The 18,459-nt window shown below is 38.3% G+C and overlaps 1 protein-coding gene across 3 annotated transcripts in view; it reads right to left on the reverse strand.

Moving 5' to 3' along the window:
* LOC150078081 (dachshund homolog 1-like) overlaps positions 1-18,459 on the reverse strand; it is a 265,261-nt gene that overhangs the window by 128,352 nt on the left and 118,450 nt on the right. The gene's annotated exons all lie outside the window — the stretch shown is intronic.

Below are 18,459 nucleotides of genomic sequence, written 5' to 3' on the forward strand. Positions count from 1 at the left end.
CCTGCCGATAACTACTGCATTTAAAAACTCTCACTTGATTTCACTTTCATTCCTTCATTTTATCTGCTTGCGCAAACAATTTGAAAACACAATTTCCAGCCTACGCAAAAGAAACCCCATCTTCCTCCCGAGTTCACGCCATACGCATTACTGTAGATGTTTCTATTTGCTGTTTTTGCTTTATGAAGCATTTGTCTCGAGTTACCAGCACGCACGTTGCCTCGTGCTAATAGCAGTGCACACTCACACAGGGTTGTGTTGAAAAACCCACGTTGGACAGATTGTGGGAAATCGTCCTGTGAACATTAGTTAAAGAGTGTACAACATCCGATAACGTGGGTAACAAGGTAAAACATGCACAGCAGCTTAATAACAGCTTAATGAAGTACATCGCGTGCAAAACTGTGAAATTTCGCATTAAATCGATATTAATTTAACTTTTTAATTATTATTTATTGCTGTACTCATTACTTAAACCTGTCGTACGTGTTTTTTCCCGAAAGCCCATCATCACTTCTTATCCTTACTGTTCAATTAATGATTGCATTGCCACTTTCAGCTGCTTTTGCAGTGGATGAATTATAACGAGCGATAGTGGTGTACTTTTTAAGTTCTTCGACTTTGCACACGTAGTTCGGCACCGGCTATTCTTTTATTACCAACTTCGACCCATAATTCGTCCATCACTAGAGATGGATGCAGTTTAATTAGTGTTAGCCAGTAGCCCGATGTCATCACTCCCATTTGATTGTATTTTGTTTATTGTTTATTCCTTCTAATTCCTACTAAGCTTCAACGATAGATATTTGCCCAGCTGATGGAGTTTTGTTATTAGAAATTTATTACAACTCCATATTTTAAGAAACGACTTTGGTATTTGAACTTCCAAGATCTCAAAAGAAATTAAAGGGAATGGTAATCCCAGAACGTTCATTAAACTTTGCAATCTCATTGGAAGAAATAATATCGAAGTGTATTTGTGGATATTCAGCACGTTTATCAAAATAACCAAACAAAAACAGAATAGATAATGTTTTAAGAACTAGATAAATGTTATATAATTATAGGACCTCCATCGCTATCTTGAACTAACGCAAATTTACGATTATCAAGAACACGTGGGCTTGACAGAGGTCTCTCTGTGTAATTGATGACATTCGGTGAGCAAGCGTGAAAGCATCCAAATTACTTTAACTCTTAAAATATTCTTGCACGGAGAGCTACAATGTGAACTTGCTGCAGATTATGTAGCATTTTAGTATTAATTATTAAGATGTGATTTGAATTATTGCACGAGCGTGCAGCAACAACATCATCGGGCAGCGTTGCATGGTTTTCGTCGAATGTGCTGCAGCAGGAAGTTTGGCATCCAATATGCTTATACCAGACACACACTCCACAGTATTTTTATGTTTCGTTATATCCGGTTGTGGAGCTACCCCCTTGTGTCGGCGCCCGGGAAGCTAGCTTGATCCAAACATCCCTCGCTATATTATTATTCTGCAACATCGTCGATGTCAAGACAGGAAGTCTTTAATGCTGGTCACTGAAATTTCAAAGGCATATCCGTCTAACTTTACATCACTTCTGTCAAATGTTCAGCCTAATCTTGGTTCATGTTTAGAAAATCTTTCTAGGAGCTAGAAGGAAAGTAGACCAATTAATTGCCTGCATGGATCCAGAGAGTTTCCTAAACTCTCTGGATCGATGGGATTTCCAAGGAATTTATAGTTGTGAGGATGCGGTCCTCACAACTATAAATCCCTCGTTTATCTTTAGTAGTTTACTTTCTAAGACACACGTGTTTGAAAAAGGCAGTGTTTCATCTTCATAATTTCAATTTTAACGAATTATGCTTTAATCTTTCCAATGTTAGTTTGCCACTGTATGGTTTTTATAACTTAATTTTAATGGTATTTTTCCAGATCTGATTTCTCTTATAAACATATTTTGGATTCCATTTGGGGGATATTTTCTTCAGCACGAATTATGAAACTTTCAGTCTTCTTAAAACTTATCGAATTTATTCTACAACTTGTATTGGGACATCAAGAGAGAGAATGACCATGGTTTGAGGAAAGAAAAAAATTAAGATCTGGTATCGCCACCCGGAATTTTGCACCACCCATCCTCGAAGGCAGTGATTATGAATAAAGAAACAGGATGTCAAGATCTGAAATTTATTTGCTGGTCTAAAACTGCCTAGAGGTATTCAACATAATTAAGGTTAGAGCTTCAGAGTGGTGCAAGTTTTTCAAGATATAATTTTCAAATCACTACTTTATTGATTGAACTGTGGCACAGGGACATTGTCATGCTGAAGGGCTGACTGTGTCCCATATCTGTTGGATGATGGCGTGTATTAATATTAAAGTACCTCTAATAATTAATAAACAGTCAAACGAAGAAAACAATTGCTTTGATTATTGATAGAATACTTATTTGATGAAGCCACAATAAAAGAAATCCGTCTTTTAGATTCTAGATTTCCTAAGTAACTATCTGGCTATTCGAACCTTTTAAGAAACTTTTTTTTCGCATTTTAAAAAGATGAAACTGAAGATGAAAAGAAACTGAAATGGCTACAGAATTGTCAAGCACATTTGAATGTGAAACCGGTTGTGTGCTAACATTTGGTTGATGGAGATAAGGTCAAGGTAGATCAAAAGAACAAGATCGTTCTCTTGTAATTCGGAGCATGCTGTAGATGCAGATGCATATTTAGCATCTTACGACAGCGACAAGCAGCAAAGAATCACCTCAAAAGCTGAAGAAAGACCCTCAAGAGTACGCTGTTTATTCTGCACTTAAACCTTATTTGACTTGTAATTTCCATTCGAGATTCGTAAAAAAAAAAAAATTCTGCCCCTTCAAAAGACGGGCGTGGCTCAAGCGTTATCAACAAGTCCTACATTCGCGTTCCCATGGCAACAGTTCGTTGCGAGAGTGAAGAGGCCAGTTAAGTGAAACAGGTAGGGAGAATTTACCTGGAAATGCCATACATAAATCTAGTGGCTTCAAATAGGAGAAGAAGCAGCAGGATATGAAGTGAGGGAGTTGAAACACTGGTTGCTGCTTGCTTCATTCCACTAAGGAGGGGGAAAATGTTTTATTGGGGGCGAGAAAAGGGGAAATGTTATGGAGCTTTGATCTGAGAGTACGAATGGGTTAGGAAAAGTGTGTAAAGTGAATGAATTGAAGTAAAGTATTTATCTTCGAAGCTAAGTAATGATTATTAAGAGAAATGAAAAACAGAACGAGAGAGAGAGATTATATTGGAATTAAAGCTTGACCATTCAGAGGATGGAGTCCCAAAACCAGTCAAAATAATAATTAATCTTCAGATCTTTAGAAAACAGAAATATATTACTCTTATAAATGCACCACGCTACAGATTTTACCACAAAAACTGTTAATGGAGAAGCTAAATAATGACCCCCGCAAAAATGAAAAGAAACCGGATAAACGCCATCTAGAAAGGCCAATGGCAGAAAGACGAGGATGCAAATGGATGTTTTTCTATTCATTAGTGGAAGAAATTAGCACTGTAGAATGAGAGAGAAAAGATGAAAGGAACATTTCAATTGAAGTGAAAACAAGTGCAAAACGATACCTCCACGGTTCTATCGATCTTATTTATATCGTATCTATTGTCACTCTCTTCTGATAAATGTACTCAACCTTCTATGGATGTTGCTGTCTGCAGACACACTTGTCATTACTTATTTAAAAGAAAACAAGCAAAACATGATCGCGTTCCACGCTGTCATTCACGGATGTAGAAAGACAACAATGGACCCTTTTCAGGGGCCTTTCTTGTAGCGTGATTGATCCATTCGCCTATCTCTAATGATTGTAATTTAGTATGAATCGTCTGTGTGTGCCGTATAAACAAAGAGTCGATGGACGATACTGTAAATGCAATTCAGCATGGCCGGCACAGATGGCATTGTATGCATTAGCAAGGCTATTATGAGTACGTTGCTGGTGGAATATAATGTAAATATCCGTTTATTATAAGCGAAAGCTATAGGGTACTTCTTATCTTATATGCAGTGGATGGCAAAAGGCCAGGGAGGATATGTACACGTGCTTTGAGTGACTGGGGTTCAAGCCAGTGACTGCTAAACACGGTGCTGTTCATTTCGGAATATAAACAAAAAAATGTTTAATTCATTTATGTTCAGTTGATTGAACTGGCTTAAAATGCAAGTTAATAGAGGTGTACCACGCTTCTGGACGCATGAGATCGAGGGGACCAACAAGGTCCTATGTTTTTTTTTTTTTTTTTTCAAAAATGGGAGATTTCGAGACAGGGACTAAGTCCTGTTTAACAAACCACATTTATTTGTGAGGAAGCTCTAAACATTTGTAGGTGAAGCCCGAACTGAAATTGATGATCAATTAATAAGCCAAGGTCTTTGTGAACAGCGTGTCTGTTCACAAAGATCTTGGCTAATTAGAGAACAGACACAGACGGAATGGGATGCCCATTAACCAAAAGGACAACAGCGAATGCACAGACTGTTTTATGTTACAGATACATAGACAGATTTATCACTATTAAAAAACCATGGTCTGGGTCCAAACCTAGAGAATTGATCTCTAATCTTCAAAAGAGAAATGTGAATATCGTTAAATGCAGCTTCATCACTGTTTTGAGAAATTTAACAGATTATTTTGAGAAATTTACCAAATCATAAGAAACCAGAGGGACATCAAGTTCCTACAGAGGAGGAATCAGAGATGAGAAAGAAAAATCAGAGATGGTGCCACGTAGGTGCCCTCAGAAATGTTTTAATTAGAACGAGTTACCACCTATAAGAACCAGTGTGAGATTCCAAGGCGAAGGCTGGATAAAATGTAAAATATCCTCTTTAATTCCGAAGAAAGAATCAAATAAAGAGCAAGGAAGATAAAAGTTCACAGAGCCAAAGGCACATGAAAAGTTAAGAAAAACTAAGCCAGACTGCTTTAATTAAGTAATGACAAGTGTGTCTACGTGTTATTGTGTCTAGTGTTATTGTTGGTCGAGGAACTCTCTGACTATCCTACAGGTGTTCAGGATTGCGACTTTCTGGAGTTCCTTGTAGGTGTTCGTTGGGAGACCTATTGCTGCTAGTCTGTTGTGTAGGTTCTTTTGCACCATACTGGTGATTGACACGATGATCGGGGTGGTCGTTACTTGTTACATATGCCACATCTCTCTGATCTCCTGTCTTAGGTCCATGTACTTCCTGATCTTTTCTTTGTGGGTTTTCTGGAGGTTGCCAGTGTTCGGCACCGCTATGTCAATTAGATAAGTAGCCTTTTCCTTCTTGCCGATAAGGGTAATGTCCGGTCTCTTGTGCTGTATTGTCTTTTCCTTTATTATGGCGCAGTCCAAGTACAGCTTATGGGTTGGGATCTCTAGTGTAGCCAGGGGTTCATACTTGTAATACAGTACACTTTCTTTGATCAACTGGTATTTCCTCGTTAGCTTCTGATGTATTATCCTGGCTACCTGGTCATGTCTACGATTGTACTCGTCTGGGTTATCACCTTGTATCCCGCGGTGATGTGTTGAATCGTTTCTGAGGCCAGGTGGCATCGTCGGCATGGTTCATCGGACACTCCGGGCTCCTTTGTGATATATTTTCTATAGTTTATGGTGTTGATTACCTTTATTATTGTTATTACCCATCTGTACAACACCAAATGGGAGTGTGTTCCAACAAGCTACCATTCTCTGGCTGTACGCAAATTTCACATCTATCCATGCCACCGTCCTTCTTCAATTTTAATTTATGCTCCCTCATATGTGTAGCCAGAGCAAGAAGAAGAAGAAGAATGCCATCAGCATTGAACTTGCTTGACCAAACAGATTGGTAAAGCAAGATCTCCACTTAAGAAATCCATGCTGTGATTTCAGTATATTATAAAATAGCCTAGTATATTATAATATATATAAAATAAATATTATAAAATAGCGAAGCAAGAGAACTCTCTCTCTCTCTCTCTCTCTCTAAGACATCTTTTAAATTGCAGGCAAGACGGTTAAGTTTATACACACTACAGAATTTAATTATATAATTTGCAATGAGGTCTCAACCAACAACACATATGCGATTTGAAGGAAATCCTTGTAATAATTTCGTCACAAGGTTGAAGACCTCGTAAATTTTCATTTTAATACCTATTTTATCCTGGCATGTATTTCAAAGATTCAAACTGAAAAATACAGCATTAATAAGATTTGCTATCGAGACATGGAATTAGTGATTAAAGAGACTGGATAAGTTTATCACTCCCAAGCTACGAGTTGAGTTCGTGTGTGTTTAGTGATTTCGCTATCTTGAAAACAGAAAACTGCCTGGAAATTGACATGTCGGTTATTCGTGGCAGGTGCTGCCTGTAATTCCACTTGTATCACTGTCGCCACTTGACAACCTGCCATTCATCCATATAAACGCTGACATAGCTGTTCCTCACCCATTGCAGCAAACAAAATGAGGGAGGGTTGCCGGTATGTCTACTTTCGTATGTGTCAGATCACCAACCGGAACTGTCCATGGGCAAAGACCTCCCAAGTAGCTTTCCTCCGATCCGAGGCTTTCCCTGAGGTCTTAATACCATCTAGAACACGGTATTACCCATAATACATTGTTGTTTGTCGGTGAACATAGGGCATATATATCGGATATAGTGTATTCATTCTCATCTTAATCTGCATATCTCCTGGAAGAAGATAGGGAAAAATTCTTGAAATTGAGTTATGTCCTTGATACAAAGATTCCTATAAAAGAACCGGTTTCGGATATTCATTGTCCTGCTTCGGGAATTATTATAACTGGACTTACGAAGACATCTTTATCTTTACATCAACTACTTGAATGATCATTGATCATTAGGCAAAGCCTGATTTACCCTTAAATCTACCATCGATTACTAAGCAGAGAAAGTACTGTAGTTGGAGATGACTTCTCTTTGGCTTACAGTAGAATTTACAATTTTTAGAGACCTCTCTTAAGAATACTTTAAAACATGTTAGATGCTCTTTGAATCACTGGGATGTTAGAATATTTGACAAAACCTTTGACAGTATTTACAGAATACCATCAACTTCTGACAGTATTCATTAAAGTATATGTAAGATACCTAATGAATGAGCAATGTGTATAATGATTCTAACAATTTTATCTATGCAAAAGTTGTGACAGTATTTAAAACACGTCTGAATTTATTTTCAAGATTTTTATTTATAAAGAGGGGTTTCTTTATTAATACTAAATTTCGCCGTTTTATTTTAACATCTTAAGTATACAAGTAAGCTAACGCAACAAGAAAGCCTTCCCCCCTTCGCTTTGTCGCACATTTTCATCTGTAAAATTTAAATGAAGATGGCTATTACGTCAGAAATATTGATTAAAATGTAGTTCTTACAACCCAAGATATATAATTATTCAACTAGAGTCTGTATGTCTGTTAAAAACACTACATCCATTTGGGAACTTGGCCAAAAACACATAAGGACAGATCTTGCATATTTATTTCAAACAGTAGATTACAGAAAACTCACATGGAATTTCTAATATTCTGTCTATTCGTCTATCCTTTGTCATGTACCTCGATCACTTCATACGAAGCATTTCCTACCTCCTGATCAGTTTTTTCCCCCATGCTAACAAACCTTTCCATCTTCTAACACTTACCCTCCCAACTTGTCAGAACCTGTAAACTGCTTATCTGTCTTTCTGTATAAACTCTTATAATAATTATTGTTGTTGTTGTCAATCAAACTAACCACACAGTGCGCTCTAAAGTAACTTCAATTAGATCCAAAGCACGCTGACCTTATGTTGCTACTTTTAATCCTCCTCCCTGCCACATAACTTACCCCGGGAGTACAATGACAATCCCTACTTTGATGAGGCCCATGTACACTAAAACTCCACCCCACTTTCCCCAGCTGCCATATGGCATTGATCATTGAATTCGTTTACTCAAGCGGCAATCAATAACAGAGAAATATGAAATAACTTGGAGTACATATTCTCGCTCTTCCCAAAGTTTTAATTACTCTTAATAATCTGCTTTAAAATTAAAAAAATAATGTCATAACAAAACGACAAGGGAGTTCCTCGGTGGCTTTCAATAGATGTGCTTTACTTTGAAAAATATATTTAATTAAAAATACACACGCAGTACATATATATTTTTTGGTTATAGACATCGGTATATTGATGATGTTAATAATATTCGTGATGTCAGCCTTGTTAATAATTCTAAGCCTGACGACCTCTGCAAATCTTTAACGAGGCGAAGTTTTTATCAGTGTGTCCTGCTCAGATTTCGCAGAAAGAATTTATTTTGCAGTGGTAGCTTAAACTCGAACAGCATATGTGCAAGGGTCCTTATCAATGTGATTGAATGTCCTTTAAGGGTTAGGAGAAACTACTATCGGGGATGAGGGTACATAAATATGTAATTTATGGGCGTTGTTAGTGAAGATCATACTTGCGCTCTCTTCGAGTATTTGAATGAGAGCCTTCCAAAGTCTCCAAGAGTAAACCATGATCACAAAGGTCTACACGTATGGGAAAGGGTGTGACAAAATAATATAAAAAATATATGAAAAGCGCAACATATCAATTTACTTCCTTTATTGAAGGGAGAATTTTACCACCTTCGCCTGAGACCGACTAACTCGGCCACATTGTGGGAAACAAAAGAAAATCAATAAAAATTCCATAAAAGAATCCATCCACGGGATTCGAGCTCAGGCCTTTTCCATGGTGTGAGAGAACTGTAGGGCTGTGGTTATAACCGGACTGCTACACGCGACGGATATATTTTACATATTGGTAGGAGTAGTCACATGTTCGAATTAACTACGTTTGAATGCATTTTTATGGAGGGATCAAGCACCGACAAAATATGGAGTTACAATACCACGAAGACTTACTATTCAGTTACAAATTATATCAGATTTTATGTTAAATCTCAGATCATGATATTCTTTTGTTTAAGCGAAATGGTTGCGTCTGATTATCGAATGAATCTTCGAATGATGAAGAAAAAAATTCACATTAAGAGAGAAACAATTAATGTAATTCTGACAGAATATCTGTAATAGATTCTTTATGCACTGTTCAAGTGATAAACGAAACCTGCTCAGACTTGGAGCATACGAAGAGCCCATTTAAGCTGTTGATGAATCCTTCCTGTCCAATTCGATCAAACAGGTAATAAGTCTTTTGTTCATCAGTCAAAGAGTGGGAATTAACTAGAACTTCCATATTCCTAAACGCCCGCTTAATAAATATCTTAAATTAGGTTATTGTTGGTTTAAACTTTAAAGCATTCCTTTCCAATACTTATTGGTAATAAATACCATGTATCTCCTACACATTTTCGTTCGCGTATGTATTTCTCAGGGTAAAAACGTATTTTGGTCTTCGTGATTGTTATCTTCACTCGTTCTCCAATACGTATCATTTTAATATGGCGCCAGATTTTTAATTAAACGCATTTTACATTTAGCATTTCATGTATTATTATAGCAACGCAGTTGTTCCTCCTTAGATAACCTGTATTTCCTACACTTGGGCAACTAAATGTGTGGTGACCTGTTGATTCTCAGTAGGGCATCATTTCTTTTTTGTACAGATCAATCTTATTGTTAAGGATTGTTTTATGACCTGATCCTGAATGATTTTTTTAAATCAGGTTAGCATCAAGACAAAGAAAGTCTCCTTTCTGGAGCCAGAAGTTTGAAAGATTTGAGATCATCTCTTGAAATGAACTTAGATATTTACTATTTAGAAACAATATGTGCGTGCCTCATGTCCTTTTATTAAAAAAAGGCTGAAAAGCTTCTAATACCCTAGTATACCGATTGTAAGTTGCTACCTGTGATTGGTACAGATTAAAATTTACCATCTAGCGTAAACAGGCGCCAAGAAAGGCACGTGGTGCTCTGCTTATGGTTTAATAGAGCAGTTCTTATAGGAAGAGGTATTTTTTTTTTTTTTTGGTAGTTGTTGGCGCATAGGCTTCTGTGGCCATAATGCACCTCCCAAGGTTTTTGCAGTACTTTGATCCAAGCCCGAGGCGGGAATCGAACCCGCGACCTTTGGGTTGCGAGGCAGGTACTTTACCCACCTGGCTAGCCCGGTCGGCTCACTTATAGGAAGAGGAATGTCGCTGTAACTGTGTATGAAACGATAGCTAGGTTGCATTTAGAATACTGTATTCAGGTGTGGAGGTCACACCTGAAGAAGGATCTAGAATTTCTAGAGAGGAGTCAATGAAGGGCAGCCAGATTAGTAAGGGGTACTAATATATGGAGAACGGCTTAGAAGGTGCGGATTGAAGGGGTTGGCAGCTAACCATGTTTTATATCATTGGAATAAATTATCTACCAACCAAGGTGACAAAGCGGAGAGTTTGGTTGAGTTCAAAGCTGATTTCGATTTCACTTTTTGGGATGGAGAAAGTGTTTTTTTTTTTGTTTTTGGAAGATGCAGAAAAGGTTTGCTTCCTTGCATCATTCAACCATTCTAGTACTATACTAATGTAATTTCTGTTGTAATTTATTATTGTAGCATAGTTATTGTGCTATTTTAACTAGTATACTAGATGGGGCTAACCTATAAAGAAAGCCATTGGAATTCAAGATCGAATACTCAATATGCTATCCAAATACGGATGTGACCGCTAGAGGGAGAGTTGTTGCCTTTAAGAGCTACTGATTTCAGCCATGTGGGGGGGGCTGTGGAGTGCTGGAAAAGGACAGTAAAAGTATCAGGTTGGAAAACTCCAGAAAACCTGACAATAAAGTCCATCCAGCGCTGATAATGACGAGGTAATGACGTTGTTTGGAAAGAGTTTTTCTATAGAATTGTCGCCTTTTATGTGTTTCCGTTATTGATTTCTAATGGCCAATGATTTTTTCTCGTGTGCAACTTAAATATTTTTTGCTGTTGAATATTCGAATATTTTTAATGGGAATCATAAATTTCGCATTATTTTCCCCTTAACTGAATTCAGTCAGACTTTTAATCAAAACAATCTAATCGCATCATTAAGGATTTCAAGACAATTTGTTTGTTATAGTCTACTAAAACCGACACCGACTACTAAAACTCACACCGACAACCCCATATTTCACTCGGATCATTCACCAATTACTTTTGACAAATAGACTACTAAAACTCACACCGACAACCCCATATTTCACTCGGATCATTCACCAATTACTTTTGACATCACAGTGACTTCTCATAACTTCAAATGCAGCTCCCGTACTCCTCGATTCAATTTCAGAAAGGCTGACTGGCCTCTGCTCAACCTAGCTCTAAGAAACGTAGACAAGCAGCTCGCTGACGCTATGGATGACATCGATGTGCTCACCAACAACCTGATTAACTGTGTCCATTCAGTTATATCTGACATTGTTCCTCAATCCCATCTTACCGCACGCTCTACCTACCCGCACTGGTATAATAGTGAACTAATACGTAAAATTAAATCCAAAGAATTCTACAGAAACAAATATAAGCAAACAGGTGACAGTCAATACTATGAAATATTCAGCCAACTCCGCAAAGAAGTGAAAACTCTCATATTAAACTCCTACAACATGTATACAGAGTCAGTTCAGGATAGTCTGCTTACTCACAGAGATATCAAACCATTCTGGAATTTCATGAAGCATAAGAACATAACCAGTAGAAAGTTACAACTCCGAAACGCAGATGGAATTCTCTTATCTGACGAATTCAGTATTGCTCAAGAGTTTGCCAAACACTTTTCTAGAATTCAAACAAATGATACATTGAGACCTGCCTCATTTCCTGACTTCACACCTGTTAAAGATGATATCCTCATTAATCTCTTTATCACTGATGAAGATTTAAACTCGGCATTAAAAAGCATGAAAAATGACTATACTAGAGGCCCAGATGACATTCCAGGCCTATTTTGGAAAAGGACTGTCACTACATTGAAACCCCTCATACTGCGGATCTTCAACCTGTCTCTCAGGCTGGGGAAGTATCCTAATCACTTTAAGCAGGTCAATATAGTTCCTATTTTCAAAAAAGGTGATAAAAATGACGTATGCGATTACAGACCCATAACCTTGCAAAACAGCCTGGCTAAACTCTTCGACACAGCAGTGCACAAACATCTCTTCGAATTCTTCAAGCCTTTTATCGATCAGAATCAACATGGTTTCTGCAGTGGCAAGTCAGTAGTCACAAATTTACTTCCTTTCTGGCAATACACCTCTGAAGCTCTTGATAACCACCTACAAGTTGATGCAGTCTACACAGACATATCTAAGGCATTTGATAAAGTCCCGCACGAACAACTTCTGGAAAAACTTAAGCTGTATGGCATCCGTGACCCTTTGCTCTCATGGCTACGCAGCTATATTACGCATCGTTCCTTGAGCGTTATCATCGATCAAGTGAACTCAGACTGTTTTATACCACTAAGCGGAGTACCACAAGGCTCTCCCTTAGGTCCTCTTCTCTTCATTGTTTTCGTAAATGATCTTCCTTCTTTCATCTACACCTCCAATGTTCAAGTTGCTCTCTATGCAGATGATCTTAAGATCTACTCAGCAGTGAAGGAGACTACCGATTCTCAACAACTTCAATGTGCTCTCAATAAATTCTCTCTGTGGCTATCTCTGAATGGCTTGTCTGCTAACCCCTCGAAGTGCAAAGTTATCTCTTTCTCATCTTGCAGATCTCCACAACTAATGAATACGGAGTATAGTATTACCTCTGTGATCATCGAAAGGTGTGACCAAGTTAACGACTTAGGGATTCTCTTTTCCAGCAGTGCTAAATTCGATGCCCATGTCCTTAAAATCACCAGCAAAGCATTCAAAACACTGGGATTCATCAAACGGAACACATACAAGTTCAAAAACTACAGATATGCGGTTATCCTTTATAAAACTATTGTACTGCCAATCCTTGAATTCAGTTCACCCATCTGGAATCCTCACACAAAGACTTTAACTAACAAAATTGAAGCAGTCCAAAAAAACTTTATCCGTTACCTTACGTACCGCAATCCTCTATTCTATCACTCAGTGTATTATGAATCGCTGTGTGATTACTTTCATCTAAGGCCTCTGTGCACTAGAAGAGTTACTGCTGACATCGCCCTCCTAGCCAAAGTAATCACTGGAATTTATGAAGCATCTGATATCCTGAGTAAAATAAACTTCAATGCTCCCTGTAGACAAGTCAGGAACCTTACACCGTTTCGCCTTGACTCTGCCAACACGGACTTAATGAAGTTCAGTCCACTGAACAGAATCAGCAAATCAGCAAATGACTCTCGCATTGACTTCTTTGACAACTCCCAATCACTGATGAACTCCATCCACAAGTTTGCCTCTTCACTTAAACTGCAAAGTGACTAGCTCACATCTAATTATTGTAGCTTATTATTTGTTATATTATTTTTCTATTCTCTAACGGATTAATTATTACTTGTTTTACCGGTAACTTAACTTAATACAATCCTCTTTTGTACATATGCTTTATTGTTTGAATTTGTATCAATGTTTATCGTCCTGTAGGATTTCACATTATTGTTATTATGTTTATTGATCTGATCTCAGATACACTGTTAATGGTTACCTGTTGTGTATCTTTTTATTAATAAAATAAAAAATAAAATAAAATAAAAATAAAAACTTCTGGAGAAAGCACTTCTCTCAACGACCATGCCTCAAATTATGAAGCGTAATCCCTCCTGCAGAGGTCCACTACTCATTCAGAGAGAAATCAGCCATCACTGACTCTGTACCTCTATACAAGAGGTTGGCTAGATCGCATTTGGACTTCATTTAGGTCTGGAGACCGCGCCAAAAAAAAAAAAAGACATTGAACTTCTGGAGAGGGTTCAGAGAAGGGCGATTAGATTAGTGATGAGCGGAAATCGATGTGCATATGAAGAGGGCTTAGAAGGTATGGGCTGCAAAGTTTGACAACTAGACATCTAAGGGGAGATCTGATTGAGGAGTATAAAGCGTGTGAGTAAAATGAATGAGAAGAAGGTCTGTTCTTCCTCGTAGGTGAGAAAGCCACAAATATAAAATCTTAGGGAATAATGGAAGATTGTATCTGTGAACAGGTGAACAATGAAATTCAGAAAGTTGTTGAACATTGGAATACATTTTCCCCAGTAGTCTCAGCAGCAGTGAGTCTAAATTAAGTCAAAGCGGAATTAGATTGTTATCTTGTCAGATTGGGAATGGTATGAATATTCTAGTTTATCCTGTTGTTATTTTATTAAGGTCCGCTTCCTGGACTTGGCCTGATAATACTAATTACCATGCTACCACCGCCATATTATCGGCATTTCAACAAAGGATCGAGTTTAGTGATCTTCCTGGATGTTTAGGCCGCATTTGATGAATTAAACCATTTTATATCTCTTCTACATTCTTAATGAATGCTATACTTTTCAACTTTGATTCTTGTCAGAACTGATAAAGAGAACAATCGTGAAGAAGATCAATAACACAACAATCCAGCGCATTATAACTACGGTAGTCCCTCAAGGAGGCATCTTGTGCTTCGCTTTATTATCAGCAGCACTAATTCCATGCCCTGGCGTGTTAGCGCAGTTGGTAGAATCGCCGTCCACCTTAAACCACGTGGAAAAGACATGAATACGAATCCTGTTAATGTCTCTTTGAGGAACTACCGAAGTTATAATGTGGTAATCCCTCAAGGGAACGGCTAACTCAGCCACTTAGTGAAAAAAACCCATGAAAGTTCCTCCGTCATTGATGAGTTTTAAACCTGGGCGTTTTCTGGCCGGTGTGGAAAGATGGTGATTATAACCACTGTGCTACCTTTACAATGAATCAAATACGGATGCAACCTCGTACGAAACTACATAAATATCAACGTTTACACAACTACAGTGTTGTTCGTAAAATCTAAGCACGGACAACTCCAACTGCCCTCAAGATGATTTACACTGTCGAATTGGTTACTTTTATGGACAACAGCTAAACGTAATCAATCAAGTCAGATAACGGTCACGGCGAAAGCATGGTCCACGGGACTAATCAGACTACCGAAGCAGAATACAGTGAAGACTAGATAAATCTTCACTGTATCTGTGGCATTGAACTGTGGAACCTTTGCATTTGGTGTTTCACCATCGCACCTATGGTCATCACCAAAGCTGTTGGCCTAGAACCAAACAATTCTTGCCGCTGCTGGCAAGAATTCAACAGCTGGTCTGTGACCTTCACATATTTACTACGAATGCCAAGTACAGGAGCTTCGTCCTCCAAGAAGACTCATAGGCAACTGAACAAAATTCTTATCGCCTCCTGAAGACGCCTTCTTCCAAACCACTGTTAAATCTGACTGCTATTAACAGAAGTGATCGGTGATCACAGCAACTGACAGCACCTCCGCTTGAATGTCTGTAGCTGTTTCCAGGAATCCTCAGATTATAGCGATTTAACGGTATATTGACTCTCATCATATCTATGATTCACGCAATAAACATCTAAGCAAACATTGCCAGTACTATACATGTTCGGATCCCAGCATAAACAGTATCACACATAAGCACTACACATCAGATGCATGTGCACTCGCCCCAGTAAAGCCCTCGTGGATAGTACATTTTGTAGAATCACCATCCTCCTTATACTAGGTGGAAGAGAGCTGAGTTTGAATGCCATCGATGACGTGAGGAATTTTTATGGGCTTTTTTACAATGTGGAAAAGTTATCCGTCTCAGGCGAGATTCCAAATGTGGATAAGTTATCCGTCTCAGGCTCCAAAGTAAAGTTGAAAGCATAGTTTTCTTGTAATAGTAGATTCGACCTTCCCCACGTGATAGGTCCAGTATCTTGTCTAGTATTGCTATGAGAATATTTCTCGGAACCGGAAAGTACTCAAATAGCAACATAATTATAAATGTATCTTGAATTAGTTGGACAGGTTATTTCCGATATGGTTGTACAAACAGCACGAGTGATGATTTTTACAGTTGTAAGGAATAAAAATGTCACTCACAGTTGTTCAATTCAAATCAAATCAAAGTTGTTTATTCTTCGCCTAAATTAATATGTCGTATATTGGCTTCTAGTGATGCAATACCCATAGTATCTCGGTGTGAAGAGTTGCTGTTCTTGCATTTGTGCCTTGTCTTTTTGCTTTTTTTTTTATTCCTTATTGCATGAACTGTTTTTAGATGAAGCCGACCACAGATGACTTGAGTGTATCCTATTAATTGATTCTTGTGTAAGAATCTCTTTATCCAGACAGAACTAGGAAATCGCTATAACCCAGAGAAAGGAACGTGCACAATCCGACAAAAGGGATATAGGTTGCAAAATAATTGATACGAATCAATTAAAATCGATATAGAAGTACATTATATTATATTAAGAGTACAGTGCGCGAACTTAGGAGCAACTCATTATTTTTTAGGGGTGAGATTAGGTTCATGAAATGAGCAACTGATAGAGGGGTTGTACAGCCTTAATGGGGGAATTATGATTATCACCATGTCAATGTTACCTGGTTGTTGGGGCAATGAATTGTATTGAAGTCCACTTTTCCATGAAAGCAGTTCTTAAGTTATGTCAGATTCTGGGAGGGTCAGGGAGCGAAAACTCGAAATTTTTCTTCTCAGTACGTCCTTGTCAACGAGATTCGGGTCTGGATACCAATGGGATACTCCATTTGGGAAATATCCTCAGCATTCTCGTCTATTAGAAAGCATTGTGGTCTCTCATATAGATTTCAAGGACTTTGTGACTAAACTTCACTACAGGGCTGGAATGGACTGGATGCTCTTTAAAGCCATTCAAATTTGCCGCATGAATCAGTAATGTCATGTACATACTTAATTATTCAAAATAAGATATTTTATTAACGAGGGTTCCTTTCGTAAAATATCTCACCGAATGGAAAAGGCATGGGTTCAAATGTCCCGTCAACGACGCGAGGAATTTTTTATAGGCTTTTTTTTTTCACAACGCGGCTGAATTAGTCTGTCTCAGGCAAGCGTTTGCATGGCTTTTTCTCCCACAAACTCCTCGAATACCTGCTGCAGAGAAATCGCGGTCAAGAGATTGCAGTGAGGTCCTGGGGTACACCTTTATCTCGGGGACGAGGTGACCAGTGATCCAGGAAGGCATAAATTTATAAGACCAGTCAGTGTTCAATACCCAACGTGATAACACTTTTCGATATCAATCAACGTAGATGACTTCATGGACAATTATCTTCTAGATCCAGTTTTACTGAAAAAACGTTACTTATTTCCTGCTCATCGAGTGCCCACAGCACGCAACAACAACTTCACACTGAATTCTACAGATATTCCGTCCTTTGACATACAAAAAACTGGATGACAATTTGGCACTTCAAAGTGTGTGCACGTTTCTTCACTGTCCCCAAAATATGTAGTGACATCGTAAGGATATAAATATATGTAGCACACTCTGTTGGCTGTTACTTGCTATGTGAGCAAATGACGCTTTCTATCGTGTGCATCAGTTTTCTGCCGCGCCCCTTCGCACCTTGCTTTCTGTGCATTCCTGATGTTACAGTTATATATGCAGGCAGATTCTCTGTTTTTCTGATATCACTAAGCTTTTCATCCCAACAGAGACAAAAAGTTGGTGTGTTTGTGAATTTATGAATCTACGTCAAAACTTAACTGAAATCTAACACTTGGTGTCGTGAGAAATCGGCTATTCAAGATGGTGTTTTGAATGGAATTTGTTATTTTATGATGACTTACAGATGAATTCCATGTTTAAAGATTTTCAATCCAGGACAGATCCCTTCAAATATTATTGTAATGAATCTTAATAATAAATATCGATCAGGTATTTTATTTAAAATCTGTATATAAAAATACGAAGATAACAGTATCTGCACGAGGCTTTCTGGTTCAAAGATATTACTCTCCTCTTGACCACAATCGCGCTAGGGGGAATTTCGCTATAGTGGTCCTTGAAACTATTCCTTCCCCGCATAACTCCCTCATTATCGCTCCCATCTGCCTGTCGCCGTGCTACGTGTGTGTTATCGTTGTCATCACTAGTGCCCGCTTCTCAAGAACAGTTATGTGACCGGTGGCGACCTCTGGTTGCTCAATCTTTCTTATGCTCCACAGACAGATCTTTTGTGTCAATGAGTGTCTTTTTTTTGGCGAGATCTTTCTAATCTTCTACGTGACGGTGAATACAACCTTCCCTAAATGGGGAGCGAAAAAATGTCATAGACGACAGGCGCATTGACAGCGAAGAGTTAAGCAGTTTGGTTTACAGCGCTTTTATGGCCTATAGAGATGTCATAGTACTCCCCCTGCCGGATTAGGATCACACATGCTAAAATAGCAGACACGACTGGGAGATTGAGATAAGGTTTAACCTCGCAGTCAAGTAGTTTGACGATGGATACA

This window comes from Mastigoproctus giganteus, chromosome 11 (assembly GCF_048544385.1).
Source record: "Mastigoproctus giganteus isolate SK-2022 chromosome 11, ASM4854438v1, whole genome shotgun sequence".
Taxonomy (NCBI): domain Eukaryota; kingdom Metazoa; phylum Arthropoda; class Arachnida; order Uropygi; family Thelyphonidae; genus Mastigoproctus; species Mastigoproctus giganteus.